The 12,235-nt window shown below is 39.4% G+C and overlaps 1 protein-coding gene across 3 annotated transcripts in view; it reads right to left on the bottom strand.

The window, feature by feature from the left end:
* The window catches only part of SGPP1 (sphingosine-1-phosphate phosphatase 1), a 108,299-nt gene that overhangs the window by 30,483 nt on the left and 65,581 nt on the right, over positions 1-12,235 (bottom strand). The window contains exons 1-2 of one of the 3 annotated variants that reach the window (XM_034993056.1): positions 6,199-7,253; positions 5,680-5,812 (exon numbers count right to left, since the gene is read on the bottom strand). The exons of 1 other annotated variant lie outside the window; for it this stretch is intronic. The gene's annotated coding sequence lies outside the window, so the exon portion shown is untranslated. Of the gene's footprint in view, positions 1-5,679; positions 5,813-6,198; positions 7,254-12,235 lie in introns of those variants that run through there. One more of the 3 variants, XM_034993055.1, reaches the window with a different exon arrangement.

Below are 12,235 nucleotides of genomic sequence, written 5' to 3'. Positions count from 1 at the left end.
GAAGAAGAAGAAGAAGAAGAAGAAGAAGAAGAAGAAGAAGAAGAAGAAGAAAAATCTGTGCTCTTAAGCACTAGCTCTGCTACAATTCAAAGAATGGCGAAACACTTCTTTTTTTGTTAAGATTTTATTTATTTATTTATTTATTTATTTATTTATTTATTTATTTATTTGTCAGAGAGAGAGACAGAGAGAGAGAGAGCAAGCACAAGCAGAGGGAGCAGCAGGCACAGGGAGACGCAGGCTCCCCGATGAGCAGGGAGTACCATGTGGGACTCGATCTCAAGACCCTGGGATCATGACCTGAGCTAAAGGCAGACACTTAGCCAACTGAGCCACCCAGGGATCCCATGAAATTTTTTTAAAAAGCCAATAAAAAGTAATAATGATTACAATGAATGCCCGCAAAGAGAACAGAGCCATCATTTATCTCAGTATAAATACTAACACTAAGGAACATGTAAAAGAAATATTTTAACTGACATGATAAAGTAATCTACATTATCAGGAAAAGTTTTAATGATAATGGCACACTAAGCTTATTAATCTCTGGAAGACGTTTCTTTTAATTTTCCTATGAAACTATATTGTTAGCAAAGCGATGACATTTGGAGATTAATATTAATTAACATTAAAAGACTTGCTAGAGGGGCGCCTGGGTGGCTCAGTCATTAAGTGTCTGCCTTCAGCTCAGGTCATGGTCCCAGAGTCCTGGGATGGAGCCCCACAGCAGGCTCCTTGCTCGGCGGGGAGCCTGCTTCTCCCTCTCCCACTCCCCTGCTTGTGTTCCCTCTCTCGCTGTCTCTCTCCCTCTCTCTGTCAAATAAATAAATAAAATCTTAAAAAAAAAAAAAAAAGACTTTCTAGACAGGATTTTTATCATTTTTTGGTCTAGCCACCTTATGAAGAGGCAAAAAACTGTGGTAGAGCTTTAAAAAAAAAAAAAAAAGAACACCTGAACTAGTAGAATTTACAACAGAATTAATGCTAAATTTGAACCCTTTAAAAATACGACAGAGAGGGGCACCTGGGTGGCTCAGTCAGTTAAGCATCTGATTTCAGCTCAGGTCGTGATCCCAGGGTCCTACGATTGAGCCCCTTTTTTGAGCCCCGTGGAGTCTGCTTTTCCTTCTCCCTCTGCCCCTCCCCCCTCTCATTCTCTCTAACAAATCAATAATATCTTAAAAAAAGGTAAATGACCTTAATAAAAGAATCACATTTTGCAAAGGACTACAGTATTTGTCATTTCATCGGGATTCTCACAACTTTGAGAGTTAAGTTGGACAAGTAGTAGTATTATTTTACAAATAAGAAAGCTAAAGCTCAGAAAAGTTAAACATTTTGTATGGTCTAGATATAAAGATCTTCTGACTCCAAGTGCTTCTTCTATCACATCGTGCTGTCAACAGTTTTACGCTTTATACTTTTCAAGTTGTTTCAAAACAATTAATGCTTAGCCAAGAAAATTTGGAAAATAATGAACACATAACGAAGGTTATGATCCTTAAAATGTTAAAGGGTTTTGTTAAAAATCTTCTTGTATGATGTACAATTTATCTAGATGAAATGAATAGTTAACTCAGCCAAAATGAACTTGCAATCCAAGAAAAAAAATCTATATTAAAATTAAGTGAATCCATACACTTATCATGATGAGGACTAAGTAATGTATAACAGATTGTTGTATCACTACATTGTACATATGAAACTAATATAACTGTATGTTAACTATACTGGAATTCAAATTAAAATCTTAATTAAAAAAACTAAGTAAATCCAATTTTAAATATTTAAATGTGAAATAATGTTACCCTACAACAGTACTATTTTTCACAAGTTAAAAACAAAAATCACGGGGTGCCTGGGTTGCTCAGTCAGTTGAGTGTCTGCCTTCAGCTGGGTCATCTCAGGGTCCTGGGCTCCCTGCTCAGTGAGGAGTCTGCTTCTCCCTCTGCCCTTCCCCCTGCTCCTGCTCTCACTCTCTCTCAAATAAATGAATACAATCTTTTTTTTTTTTTTTTAAGGTTTTATTTATTTATTTGACAGAGATACAGTGAGAGAGGGAACACAAGCAGGGGGAGTGGGAGAGGGAGAAGCAGGCTTCCCACGGAGCAGGGAGCCCGATACGGGGCTCAATCCCAGGACCCTGGGATCATGACCTGAGCTGAAGGCAGACGCTTAACGACTGAGCCACCCAGGCGCTCCTAAATGAATACAGTCTTAAAAGAAAAAAAAATCACTTCTAACTACCATTGATCTCAATCACTTAAGTTTATTCTAAACCCAATAAGGCAACTTATAAGATCAAATGATTCTGCTTGATGATTGGGAAACCTAAGGAATTTTTTAGTCATTGAGAAATGCTAGCTTCCCAGAGATGATCAGTTTCAAAGACAGTTTTTTTGTTGTTTTTGTTTTTTAAGTAGGCTCTACACCCAGTGTGGAGCCCAATGCAGGGCTTGAACTCACAACCCTGAGATCAAGATCTAAGCTGAGATCAAGAGTCAGATGCTTAACTGACTGAGCCACCCAGGTCCCCTCAAAGATAGTTTTTTAAATGTACATTCCTCTATATATTTATTTCACCTAGATTTAATTATTACCAAAACAAGGAACAGTGAGGGCTGGTGAAACAAACATTTAACAAACGAAATTACTTAGGCTTGGATTACTGGCAGAATTTTTTAAAAACTCAGTTACATAATTAGTCATCAGGAAAATGCCCAGTAAACAGTACTTTGCACTTCGTAGCCTATAAACTGCATACTATATCCTCACATCCCTAAGTCAGGTGGCAGACTGTCCACACTGGACTTGCAGAGATGACCTAAAACTAGTTTTGCAACCTATTAGCTTGACATCCATTTTGAGGAAATAAAAACACCAAAGTGAAGCAGCTAAAAAAAGAATTTCTTTGGAAGAAGTTATTTGTGAAAAAATACTGTGACATTTTTTCTTTGTTCCCATTTTACCAAGCATGAGTAGCTCAAACTCAGACCTTGATCTGGTCCCCTGTAGACTATGAATATAGGATCTACGCCTGGCAAAGTCTAAGAGACTGTGACTGGCTACCTGCTCAAAGAGAACAAAGAAAAATGGCTGCATTACACTGTTATTGGCCTGTACATCCAGACTTTGTCAGGGCCAAGGATGTGAAGCTTTTTCCTGTGGACCTGATGATGGCATTGGTGTGGAGCCAGCTTAAAAAGGACTTTATCCAAGAAGGCTGTCTAGAGGCATTTAGATGCCATGGAGAGTTCACAGGGTGAAGAAACTAAAGGCTGGAGATTAAGGGCTGAGAACAAATCTTAAGCAGCTGGCTAAGTGTTGCCCATCGTGGCAGAGACTAACTCATCAGCAGATCAGCAGTGAGGTACACAACTAGACATTTGTTAGATATGGCTTTGTGTCAGAGAAAGCAACATGAGAAAAAGTAATGTAGGTCACTTCCAGGCCTGGCCCATATAAATGTCCCACATGTACTTCTTCTAACTCCATACACAAAGCACAGAGATCTCTATTGAATAGTTCTTACATAGTGAATGCCTATTCAGAGCTGGGCTCTTTTTCATAATCTTATTCCAGCATACCCATATCAAATGGTAACAAACCCAACTCATCAGATCCTGTCTCCTAATTATGATTTCCAGATAGACACGAGAGCAACAGTTGGGTTATTTTCTTCTGAAGATATGACAAAAACCTGGTCATCAGAGCTACTGTCTTGCTGGGAGAACTGGAGAGTATTAATGATGAGGGACTGTCAGTTCAGTTCTCCATGAAGTCTAGTGCACATTCTAGCCTCAGGAGAAATGGGACCCAAAGTCTTTATCTGGTTGCTTAAATGGCTTCCTCATAATGAATCACTATCATCTGCGGTCATATTTCTTAAAATGGGGGACACAACTATGACTATAGTAAATTGGCTTTTATAAGCCACGTACAGTTTAAATCCCTAAAACAGCAATGTTTTATGATGTGGCAAATAATTCATAAGAGTATCAAACATAGGCATATTATGAAGTTCAATACAAAAGTCACATGAATTTTTACAGTACATTAGAATTCAAAGAAATGTTACTCTTCTAAGGTGTTAATGCACATCCAATTAGACTAAGCTGCACTGGAGTAGGATCTCTTTACCCTCTTTATACCCTTTGTAGTAAGCTAAAAGATGGCCCCCACAGATAACCAAATCCTAATTCCTATGAATATTTTCTTACATGACAAAGGGGTTTTGTAATTAAGATCTTGAGATGGCGAGATTATTTTAGATTATCTAGGTGGGACCTAAACGTAAGCACAAGTGCCCACAAAGAGAAAGGCAGAGGAAGATTCTACTACAGAAAACAGTGTGATGATGGAAGCAGAGATAGCAGTGACATGCTTGGAAAATGAAGGTACCACAAGCCAAGGAACATATGCAGCCACCAGAAGCTGAAAGGGGTAAGGAAAAGAATCTTCTCTCAGAGCCTCCAGAAGGAACCAGAACTCAGAAGTTATTTAAGTTGAGATACTTTTGCTTTAGGCTATCTACATCAGTTCAAGGTAAGAATACAAACCATCTGAACAACACTTCTGCGTTTACAGGGAACACCGTCCTGAACCCTGGATGAATAGATAAGGGGGCCATATAGGCTTAAGACTATTTTGGAGCTTCCAGACTGGTGAACAAGTGAAGATTGCAGAGTAGTGTGCCTACAGAGGGCCTGGAAGCTTGCACCCTTTCTGCATGCTCGCTCTATGCATCTCCTCCATCTTGCTGCTGAGTCATATACTTTATCATATCCTTTAATAAGCTGATAAATGCCTGCAAGTCAATCAAGATGCACTGGTGGAAGCTCTTCAGGCAGGGGTTATTAAAGCTGCAGCGCTGGAAGTGATGCAACCAGAGCCCCTGCCCAGAGATCCTTGCCTACACCTCGCACTGGAAGTGCTACTCATCAAGCCGGAGAACAGATGACAGAAAATTTGGTTGAAAGCATCCTGGCTTCTCTCAATGGCCTTCCCATTCCTAATGAAATGCTACTTAAATGATTCATGTAGGCTGAAAATTCAGGGGGATGAAAACATAGATTAAATGGGGGGAAAATTTTTTGAAAAGAAAACGGGTAGTTCACGTGTGGTACTAGGCTGCATATGACCACTGTTTTACGTACATAAAATATATAAAACTACATATATAAAATTATCTATCCATGCTATTTAACGCTCGTCTGGCCTCACAGGAAAGAATTTGAAAAGCGAACACATATAGGTAGCTATCATCAGTTATTTATATATAATTTATATATTATATCCATTCTGTCATTTGATCCTTACAACTCCAGGAAGTAGTCACGTAGTCATGTCTGGTATCGATTTCAATTCTGCAGTTGAGGAAGCTGCGGCTCAGAGGGTGACTTGCCCAAAGGTTAGGAAATGGCTCCTAGTCTAAGGTCTTCTACTAGATGATTTTACATCGATAATATCAATTCACTTATAAGTATGTTGTATTAACTTCTAAAATAACTTCAAGTTTGGAAAGAAAACAGAAGCAGCATTTTACAATTTAATAGCGCATTTTAATTTTACGTCTTTGGAAACCACTGTTTATCAAGAGACAAGCTGAAGACAACATGTGGACGAGTTACGCAGCAGTCTGTTTCTTCCCATGAAAATGAGAACAGTAAGAGTACCTACCCTTTAGATTGCTGTGTGGATTATATAACACACGTCAAGTGCTTAACATAGCTGGTTTCACAGTTTGTATCATACATTACAGGACGTCTCTTCCCAAATGAAAATGTGCTTTCTGACTTCGAAAATTTACAAACTCAGGAGATAAGAAAAATGAGAGTTGCAGGAGAAAAACAAAAACAGGTCCTGGGTACCCTTCCTTGAACAGTAGGCGAAGGGTACTTCGCTTCTACAGAAACGTGAGACAGAGGAGGCAATGGGGCCGGCGACAGCGACACCAACACCCAACCCGCGGAAGACCCGCGGGGCAGGGACAGCGCGGATGTGGTGCAGGGGCTCCCACCCCGGCACCAGAAGCCCCAACACGTGGCTCCCACCTCCCAGCCCCTCCCACTTCCCTCAGAGGTCCTCGTGCCAGAGAATCAGCGACTACGGCCTTCTCGACTCAACCCACACTGTCGCCGTCCGTGGAGAGAACTGCCCATTCCGCGGACTAGCCCAACCCGACCCTATGAAATATACCTCAACTGCAAGCCCACAACGCGCGCGGGAAGAAACGCGAGCTCAGCCTCGGTGCGCAGCTGACGACCGGAAATCCACCCCCTACCTCTCTGATAGGGTAAACGAGCAAAGGAAAATGCAGAGCATTGGTCAGCCGCAGAGAGGCGGGGAAAGGGAAAGATGAGGGGTGGGGAGGGGCGACGAATTGCCAAGAGCCAGCCTCCCTGCGGATTGGACGAAAGCAGGACGTTTGCGCGTGCGTAGGCCCAGTTTCCGTAAAGCGCCGCACGGGACCTCCCCTTTTACGGTTCGTTAAAGGAAGTTTCAACGACTCATTGGTTGTGACGAAGGTGGTGTCTCCTGGCTGCGTGGCCAATAAATGACAAGAATAAAGTGGGTTCCGCCTCTTCCTCGGGCGACTGAGTCCTTCCGTTGACGGCGGGCAACGTGAGTTCCTTTCTGCTTTTAGACGCTGTAACTTCCACTGGGCCAAATTCGAGTAGAGAATTCTTATGGTGACGAGGAGACTTCTACTGCGAATAAGAAATACTTAATAGGGCCCTGAAATACCCACATACTCTCAGAACTTCTAAGAATGACTTCAGTGTTGGAACGCAAAGAAACCTGTCCTTCATGCCCTTTTTTTGTGTGTGGCTGTGTCATTGGCTGAAATAGCTATCAATTTGAGAGTAGCTCCGCCCGCGCCCGTGGGAACTCTGGGGTTTGTAGTATCAGACGCTCAAGCCCTGTAGCTTTAAATGTGGTTGTTGCTACTGAGTTCTAACTTATCATCACCCGCTGACGTTTACTGTGGTTTTGATGCGTTCCGTTGAGCTTTTTATCTTTTCACTGATCAGCACCGTTAAAGCCAAAGGACACTTAGGGAAACTGAAAAGACTTCATGTGTGTTTGTAAAAATAAATAGTGTTTCATACATTTTACAGCTTGTGCTTGGGCGCGCTGTGCTAGATGTTCGTAAATACGGTACTAAGATTCTTGGTTTGTAAAATTTTTGCTGTTACCACAAAACGGTCTTTGATTTTCAGATTAGTGTACATTGGAAAATATCTGAAAAGTACTCTAAATTTGGCAGTTATATACACTATTTTGGCGTAGGTAGCAGCTGCTTACATAAATCAAGTGTTGATATGACAAGAAGCAGAACTGGCTGCTGTCTTGACAGAATAGTGCTGTAGTTAAAATGTCAAGCGTGACCAATCTCAGCTTACACGCATTGTGTATTACTCAAGGCTGTATTATGAAGTCCATTTTCAGCCTGTATGGAAACATTATGTTCAAGTAAGGCCGGGTTTCCCTACCTTTATTGAATCAAGAACTTTCACTGCCCTGAGCCCATATGGTAATATTTCATCACTTTTGTGTTTGGCAAAGGTAGAAATTTTCCCTGAGTGGTCTTTTCCCTCTCGACAATTTTTTCCCTATTTAATATGTAATACAAACTGTTCCATTTGTGTAAAAAAAAACAACATGATTTGTGATATATAATAGTTCTACATTCTGGATTTAAAATTAAGTACATTTTGTAGGATTAAAGCCAAGCAAAAACTGCTTTTATGACTGATGCTTGGAATTACTGCATTTTAAAAAAATAAAATTTTTATAATTTGTGTCTTCTTTCTAAATGACAAGAGAAGGTGTCAGGTTGTAAATGAAACATGGAAGATATGATTTCTTTTTATTCTCAGTAAATGAAGAGCCATACTAAGTGTAATCACCACTATTTCTCCTTTTCATATTCTATATGATGTACTAAGTGAAATCTATGAATACAAAAGTCACCCTGAGGCAAAAATTCAGAATTATCAGTGTTTTTAAGATTTTATTTATTTGTCAGAGAGAGAGCACAGAAGCAGGGGGAGCGGCAGGGAGAGGGTGAGGCAGGCTCCCTGCTGAGCAAGGAGCCTGATGTGGGACTTGATCCTAGGATTTGGGGATCACCACTTGAACTGAAGGCAGATGCTTAACTGACTTAGCCACCCAGGCGTCCCCAGAATTATACGTTTTAATGCTTCCCATTAGCATTTTAATGCTCTTTTTCCTTTTGCCTCCTAATTTAAGTCAGTGGTCCACATTTGGGATATAAATTAAATTCATTTAACCAAGAATAAAAAAACATTAAAAACTGCAGCTGTCAAGACTGCTACTGTAGTTGGCAGTGTTTAGCAGAGTCAACTGAGTGAATCATGAGCACGTTTGGCTAATCTGTAATAACTGTCCTAAGTGCTTACTCTTTTGGAAGCTCCTAAAGTGTTCCACTTAAAGAGAAAAGGCTTAGTTATTTATTCAGAATTTAAAATAGAAATTAAAACAGATACCATTACTGCCTTTTAAGATGTGAACGCTGGAATCATTTTTGTATCGTGTCTGTTGAGAAATAGGTTAAAGAACAACCTCAAAGTGAGATAAATGCAAGAAGAGTCTTGAGATGCAGGAAGAGAATATTACAACTTCTATTTGTATTTACTTTTTAATCTCAACATTTTTCTTTCTATTTTTGTGTTTTAAAAAATTATGCACATGATAGAACAGTATAAATTTCTTGAAATCTAGCTATCTAATTTGGAGTGAATGGTAAAAAAAATTTGTGATCAAAATAGTCTGGGGGGTGTTAAAGAAAAATTATTCATGATACTTACTAAAGACAGTGAGACAGACTTTATTCATGGGGAGCTACTGTGGTGGGGTTTTATAATAGGGGAGAGAGATTGAACTCAACTCTGAATACACAAGTGGGAATTTATAGCCAATGGGAAGGGTGTGAGGGTCAGTGGATGGAAAATTACTAAGAGGAAACAGGGTAAGGGGGATTATTGCTAGATTGAGTCAGCAGTATTCTTACTGAAAACAGACTAGGGTAATCAGACATCACCTGGGGGATAGTGTAGGATGAGGAACCCAATCAGATAGGGTCAAACTGTTAGCATTCTTACTAGAACTGAACACCACAAGGGGAGGACATGGGAGCCCAAGGTCAGGCCTACTCAAAAAGAGAACAAGTATATATGTAGACCTCCAGAGACACTCTCCTATATACACACAGAAAAATTTGTATTTGCTATTAAAATACAAAGTCCAAATTGCACATAATACTTAGAAATACTCCTGTTCAGTCACTGTATCACGGCTCAACCAGAGAAATAGAACGAGTAGGAAATTATATTAAATTTTTTGTAAGGACTTGACATGCACAGTTTTGGGGGCTGGCTGGGAGCAAGTCTGAAATCTGTAGAGCAGGCTGTCAGGAAAAGCAAGCTGGAACTCTCAGGCATGAGCTGAAGTTGTAGTCCACAGGCACCGGTGGAATTTCTTCTGGAAAACCTCAGTTCCGCTCTTAAGGCCTTTCAGCCAATTGAATCAGGCCCACCCAGATTACCCAGGATAATCTTTATTTAAAGTCTACTGATTATGAATGTTAATTACATCTACAAAATGCCTTTACAGCAACACATAGATGAAGAACTTCAAGTTTGAGAGTGGAGGTGGGGGTTTGGTGGTCAGGCCTGGAAGTCATTCCAGAGAACCACGTTTGACATAGTGTCTTGTATTTGTGGGAGTGGATTAGTACAAGCATACAGAATGTATAAACCAATCCCATTTTCAACTCTCCAGTAAAATACATCTAAAGGGAACAGCCTTACTTCAAACTTCATTCCAGCCTGCTTCTTTATCTCCCAGCCTCATCTGGCTGGCTAGTCCTTGAGACCTTGGCCTAAGAGCCTACATTTGAAGCCTCTGGCTTCATTCCTAAGCACCATATTCCTTTGTCCAACTCTTGAATCCCAGGGCCCATTGAAGGTTTCCCAGTAATACAGAAGACCTACGCCCAGGCAAGCATGCTTTTAATATGTAATGGGTACTTCTGGCAAGCTACCAGCTCTGGCACTTTCGAAAGTGTCAACAAGATGCCACTGAAGCCAGAGGGTGGGTGGTGAGGACATCCTGTGACAGGTGCCAGCTGGTTCATACCAGGCCCCATGACAAACTTTTTTTCAGTGGCGGCATTTTACCTCAGTTTTAAGATGGACTTTATTATTACTCCTTTCAGTTTAGACTGACGAAAGTTGTCGAAGAGGCAGGGCCAGTACTTTAACAGATAATTATGTTCATCAAAAACAGCACCTACTGCCAAAAACCCTCTTGACAGAGCTGCTTAAAGTGAATTGACTGGTTTGAGCTGTATGTTCTCTTCCTGCCACTTTGAAGTTAAAAAGAATGAACAAATAGTAAAATAGCACACTAAGTGGGGTTAAGAGGAGGAGAGAAAAAGGCCAGAGTGTTTGACAAACTAGTCTTTGGGTCTTTTATTTCATTAAGAATTAGGATTATAGTTTATTTTACACAGAGAAGTATGGTTAGGACTGAAACAGCTTGGGGTCTTAATAATTGCTATGGGAAAATTCACTTTTTTCTTGAATAAGATATGAAAATGCCTATTTGCCCATACATGTGAGGTGATTCAGAGCTTCTGGCAAGATTCGCTCTAAAAGGACATAGCTGAAAAAGTTAGTTATTGAATTGCTAAGGTGAATACCACTACACATTTACATCCTCTCTTTTCCTCCTCTTTGCATCCAATTGATACTAATTTTACTCTTCAGGTTACTTTTAAAAACCGTTCAGTTTGGGAAAGTTTCATCATACACAAAAGTAGAAAAAATGGTATCACAAACCCTCAGGTATATGACCTTATCACCCAACTTTAACTGATGGCTAAACTTACTTATATCTATGCTTGCACCCACGTTCCTGTCACATTTCCTATCCCAGACATCATTTCATTTGTAAGTATCTCTTTGTATCTCTAAATGATATGGATTTTTTTCTCCAAACATAACCTCAATAGGCAGATATTTTAATAAGGACTGTTACTCAGGAGTAGGTGTGTGAGTTTGAGCAAGTTATTTAATCTCTCTAAGCCTCAAATTACTCATCAGGTGACACTAACTCCCTTTCAGGGGTTTCCTGAAGATTAGCATAACCTAAAAACACCCAGCACAGTGATTGCCACATTGTAGGCATTCAGGAATTGTTCATTCAAGTTCTGACCTTTGGTAGCCTTTACCACTTACTCTGAGAAGCTATAGGAAAGAAAACAAGAAAAGATGTTTGCTGAGCCTTTTAACTGTTGAAAATGATCCTAGAAAAAAAATTTTTTTTAAATTATAACACTAGGGATGTACAACAGCTAGAAAGTGGAATCAAAGAAGTTTAAACGAGGTAGATCAAAGTTATGGGCAAAGTAGAGCCCAATAAATGTGAACTTACGTGAAATACAGACTATTTGATTAATCTTAGGATTTTTTTCATGTGATCTCCAACTGATGTATGTGACGATATAATACAAAACTATTTGAGCTATAAAAGAAATATGAAAGAAAACGTTCTGCTTTCTTTTGTAGGGTTTCTGGAACTTTTAGCCCCTCATAAGTCAAATAGCAATGGTGTTCTTATTATCTTCATCTTTTTGGACTTACTTATTGGATATAGCTATTTACTCTCTCTCCTATTCTAGAAAAGTATTTAGTAGAAGGTTGGATTTAATTTTCTAAGCATTAAATTAAATACATTTCCTTGCCAGATAATACAATATCCTAAGTTGAGTCAAACATTATAAAGATAGATCTGATCATGATTGCCAGCATCTTAATATCTAAGCAATAATAATATAACATTGCAACAAAGTTGCATTTTCTTTCATTTTAAAAATATGTGGTAATGATAAAGAAGATAAAATAGTCACAGTGAGAGTGGGCAGCTTGAATGAGTTTGTAATTAGATGATTACAGATGATTGCCCTCAGGCTAATGAAGTGAAATGTTAGAAAAGGAACATTAAGTAGATTAAGTCTCAGTCATGAATATATTAATGTAATTAGCATTTTCTCACCTTCAAATTAAAATTTTGAAAATCAATACTTGATAGTTGTTGGTTTTTACTACAAAGTGACTACTTTTTTTTTATTCTTATGTTAATCCCCATACATTACATCATTAGTTTTAGATGTAGTGTTCCATGATTCATTGTTTGTGCATAACAC

This window comes from Mirounga leonina, unplaced genomic scaffold (genome assembly GCF_011800145.1).
Source record: "Mirounga leonina isolate KUSES-001 unplaced genomic scaffold, KU_Mleo_1.0 Mir_82, whole genome shotgun sequence".
In the NCBI taxonomy this organism is placed as follows: Eukaryota; Metazoa; Chordata; class Mammalia; order Carnivora; family Phocidae; genus Mirounga; species Mirounga leonina.
Note: the sequence above shows the minus strand (reverse complement) of the source record. Positions and strands in the feature narration are given on the sequence as shown.